General features: G+C 39.8%; 1 protein-coding gene across 5 annotated transcripts in view; it reads left to right on the top strand.

Moving 5' to 3' along the window:
• LOC135112576 (beta-arrestin-1-like) overlaps positions 1 to 5000 on the top strand; it is a 93022-nt gene that overhangs the window by 47711 nt on the left and 40311 nt on the right. The window lies entirely within an intron of this gene.

Here is a 5000-nt window from a genome sequence, read left to right as displayed (position 1 = left end):
CTAGCTAAGAGGGGAGAGGGAAAAAGAGTGTGTAATGGAGAAGGTTTTGCGCCAAGGGAAAAAAGTTCTCGCGCTCAGTAATTTTCCCTCACATTAATTTCACATGAGGGGAATAGGTGAGAGGAAAGAGAGAGGGAGAGAGGGAGAGGGGTAATTTCAGTGTCATGAGTGAGATAGTGAGATAAGACTCTCTCTCTCTCTCTCTCTCTCTCTCTCTCTCTCTCTCTCTCTCTCTCTCTCTCTCTCTCTCTCTCTCTCTCTCTCTCTCCTGTAGTGTGTTTCCTTACTTTGAGAGAGAGAGAGAGAGAGAGAGAGAGAGAGAGAGAGAGAGAGAGAGAGAGAGAGAGAGAGAGACTAAACCTACTATCTTCTTCAAAAGATTTAAACAAGAAAATAAGAGAGACGCACGCACACACACACACACACACACACACACACACACACACACACACACACACACACACACACACACACACACACACACACACACACACACACACACACACACACACACACACACACACACACAGAGAGAGAGAAGGGGGGAGGGGGCAAGGGGAAAGAAGGGAAGGAAGGAAATACTCGGCCTAATGGCAGATGGAGGAGGTTAACTGGCATCACCACCTGGGGCGCTCATTAACCTGGCCGGCATAGCGCTGTATTGACCGCCGCCCCTGCCCGCCACCCTGAGGACCGTCACACCCGACACTGCCTCCCCCGGGACTGCCTTGCGTCTGTGTTCATTCCTTACCTGTAAATCTGCCTTGAAAAATTTCCCTGCTTTGTAAATCTGAGTTAGTTTCTCGTTTTAACCCTTTCATCGCTATTCATCCCTTTTTTTCATCTCTAACCACTATGATGCATCTTTTCTTGTTTCACAGCCACCCGCAGACGTTGCACTGCCTTGTAATAGCAGAATGTAGTCTTTTTTAAGCCCCTTCTTTGCTGTAAATGCTGGCAAAAGATTTCATACATAACTTCTTGTGCTGTGAATTATTCAGTGTCGCGGTGAAAGGGTTATATTTCTTTGACGTAACCGAGTCTTTGCTTTTGTTAGTCGTTTACTGCCAATATATCTTTTCTTAATCTGTTGTGACTTACAGGATGCTGAGTTTAAAAGTTCCGGCTGTGTTTGTAGTAATGAATGAGATAAACAGCTTGGAGTAAAAGTCATTGGAGTTGTCAAAACTGTTTCATGATTCTGATTACAGTTTAACTAAATTCTGCATTATTAATGGGAGTAAGACGCTAACTAGATTAAACGACAGAGAGAGAGAGAGAGAGAGAGAGAGAGAGAGAGAGAGAGAGAGAGAGAGAGAGAGAGAGAGAGAGAGAGAGACGGCTCAAAATACAGGTCACAATCTTCTAAGAGCTAAAAAAAAAACTTCTGCATTTATGTTCCTTTGTGAGTCTCTCTCTCTCTCTCTCTCTCTCTCTCTCTCTCTCTCTCTCTCTCTCTCTCTCTCTCTCTCTCTCTCTCTCTCTCTCTCTCTAAAGAACACAAAAGAAGAACAAACAGACACGTTAGCCCTTACAAGACACTCTATCTAAACTAGCTAACCTTCAGTAAGAGATGTAAGATAGTAAAGGGGAAGGATTCTCCCCACCCACCATTGCTTGCTTCTCCCCAGGGCCTGACTCATTAGGGAGTGACCCAACGTCTGACTCATTCCCTTCCACTTTTACCTGTCCAGTGAGTCAGACATTCCCCTCACACCTTTCCCCTCATCCTTTTTGTATATATATATATGTTTTTTTTTATTGTTTTTTGTTTGCATATTTTTTTCCTTTTGGTTCATATTTCTTCTGCTTCGCTTTTTTTATTTTTTTTTTCGTCTTCTCTCCTTTCCATATCCCTTCCTTCTTCGTTTTCTTTCTTCTCCTTTGCTTCTATCCTCGCTTTCTATCCTTATTTCCTTTCCTTTTCGCTTCTTCCTTATTCCTTCATTTTGTACCCATTTCTTCTCAACTTTTCTCTTCGTCTCTTCCTTCCCTCATCCCTTCAGTTCCTCCTTATTCCTTCATCTTCTACTCATTTTTTTCTTCTCAACTTCTCTCCTCTTCACTTTCTTTTCTTATCCCTTCCTTCCTTCTTCTTCTTCCACCTTCTTTCATTCACCTCATCTTTTCTTAAGTATCTGATTCTTTATCCCATCTCTCTCCTCTTCTCTTCCTTTACACCTTCTCTCCTTCATCGTTTTTTTCACTTCACCTCTTCTCTTACTCCCTTCATCCCTATTTATCCTTTTCTCCTCTCATTCCTCCCTTCCCCCTTTCATCTCACATTTTTCTCCCCCTTACTTTTACCCCTCATCCTCTCCTCTCACATCTCCCCTTCACCCCTTCCTCACACCTTTTCTTGTCCTCGTCGCTATTCTCCCCTCACTCCCAACCCTCGTATTTTCCTTCCCTCACTTTTCCCTTTCACCCTTCCCTCCCCTCACCTGTTAACTTAGACCACCGTCACTCAACTCTCTCTCTCTCTCTCTCTCTCTCTCTCTCTCTCTCTCTCTCTCTCTCTCTCTCTCTCTCTCTCTCTCTCTCTCTCTCTCTCTGGCCTGACCTCCGCGGAACTGACTCACCGTGGCCAGATCGATGTAATCTTAACATAACGTTTATAGATAAAAGTCTGGTTCTAATATTTATTTTTTCTTAATAATCTGGTCGTGTATAATTAATCTTTTTTTGTGTGTGTCCCTTTGACGTGGAGAAACATTCAGCTTGTGTTCTGTTTGTCTGTATGTCTGTCTGTCTCTCTATTTGTGTCTGTTTTTTTTTTTATAATTTTCGTGGTTTTTTTTTCTTAATGTAGATTTTTTTATATATATTGTGTGTGTTTTATTTATTTCCTTTTCCTCCATAGTTCATGTTGTGCTTTGGTATTTTCCTGTTCATTTTGTTTTATTTTCTGTGTTCTATTTATGCTGTCGTCTTTATTCCTGTGTGTATTATTTTCTTTATCTCCTTCTGTGCGTGTTTCATTTCCATTTTTCGTAATTTTATTTTGCTGCTTTTGTTTTCTTTTTCTGTAGTTTAATTCTTTTGTTATTTGTGTATTTTACTGTGTTCTTTATTTTTCCCTATTCCCTTTCTTTGTTATTTTCCTTTTCCTCTGTGTTCTTTATTGTTACTTTCTCTTTTTTTTCAGTGTTCATTACTTTTATTTATACCAAAATTTTCCTTGATTTTTTTTATGTTTGTTTATTTTTCCTTGTTTGTTCTTTTAGATATGCAGTTTAATCTTTTTTTTCTACGTGTACTTCCTGCTTTTATTATATTCTTTAGTGTTCAATACATTCTTTCTTTTCCTTTCTCTCTCTTTTTATCCCATTCATCCATTTTTTTCTATTTTCTGGCATCGTTTCTTGCGTTTTTTTTTTCTCTCTCTCTTTTCTCTCCTTTTTATGTTTAGTTCTTTATGCTTGCCATCATCTTCCCCCCATCATCTTTTATCGGCCATTGATCCCTTTCTCCCATCATCGAGCAATACCTGTAAGCCCCCTTTTTATTTCTTTCCTTCTGTTTTTCCCATCTTTATTCTCCTTTCTTTCTTATTCTTTCCTTCTCTTACTGTCAGTTCCACTCAATTTTTTTTTTATTTCTTACATCCGAACATTCTCTCTCTCTCTCTCTCTCTCTCTCTCTCTCTCTCTCTCTCTCTCTCTCTCTCTCTCTCTCTCTCTCTCTCTCTCTCTCTCTCTCCCCGTAGCAGGATTCCGTTTCTCTTTCATCTCGTAGTCCCGAAGGATTTTATTTTCCTTTTCCCTCTTTTTCCCTTATTTCCTCTTTTCCTTCTCGCGGGATCAAAAGAGATGGTGTGCTGCGTGTGATTGGATGTGATTACAAACCTCTGTAGGGGGGTGGAGGGGCGTGGGAGAGGGAGTAAGAGAGTTGGGAAGGGGGAAGGCAGGGAGGAGGGAGGAAAAGCGGGGTAGGAAAGAGGTGCAAATTGAAGGATGGGGGAAAATAAAGGAGAAGGGAAAGGCAGGAAGGAAGGAAGGAAGTGAAGAAGTGAGAAGGGAAAGAAAGAAGGGAAGGAAGGAGAGAAGGCGAAAGGAGAGGCAAGGAAGGAAAGAAGACGGGAAAAAGAGCGAAGGAAAGGGAATGTAGAAAGTAATATGGGAGAGAGAAGGAAGGAAGGAGGAAGAGAAAAATAGAGGGAAAAAAAGATGGAAAAAAATAAGATAGGAGGGAGAAGGAAGGAAATAAAAGAGAGAGAGAGAGAGAGCGAAAGGGGAAAATGAATTACAAGAAGAAGAGTAAGGTAGAAAAGAGAGAGATAGAGAGAGAGGTAGAGAGGACGAAGAAAAGAGCGAAAAAAAGGAAAAAATAATGTAGGAGAAAGAAGGAGGGAAAGAAAAGAGAGAGAGAGAGAGAAAAAATGAGAAAAGGAATTACGAAAAGGAAATATCTGGGTAGAAGGAAGTAAGGAGGAAGGAAATGAGAAAAAGGAGAAGGTGTAATATGAGAGGTTTGTGGTCTTGCCTCGGGTTGTGTTGGAGATGAGAAAGATGATGATGATGATGTGGTGATGATGCTGGTGAGACAAGGGAAACAGGAGAATGGAGAGACAAAAGAAAAAAAGAAGAAAAAAATGGAAATGCAAGAGAAGTAGGAGAGAGAAAAAAGTGAACGTGAATATTAAAGAAGAAAAATGATGGAGAAAAGCAAAAAAAAAAAAAGGTTAATATAAGAGGAGTAAGAGAAGAAATAGAAAATTAAAGTGAATATTTAAAAAAAAAAAAAGAAGAGATTGAGAAAAAACAATGAAACGACAAAAAAAAAGTAGAAAATAAAAAATATAAAAAACAAGACGAATATTAAAAAGAAGAAGCAAAGGAAGAATGACTATAAAGAAAATATACTTTATATTGAAAAAAAATAAGATGAAAGGAGGAGAAGCAAGTAAAGGAAGAGGAAGATGAGGAACGAGAGAAGCATCCAGACACCAACAGCCTACCAGGAAATAACGTGTGGAGAAACAGGATAGAAATTAAAGA

This window comes from Scylla paramamosain, chromosome 24 (assembly GCF_035594125.1).
Source record: "Scylla paramamosain isolate STU-SP2022 chromosome 24, ASM3559412v1, whole genome shotgun sequence".
NCBI classification, from domain to species: domain Eukaryota; kingdom Metazoa; phylum Arthropoda; class Malacostraca; order Decapoda; family Portunidae; genus Scylla; species Scylla paramamosain.
Note: the sequence above shows the minus strand (reverse complement) of the source record. Positions and strands in the feature narration are given on the sequence as shown.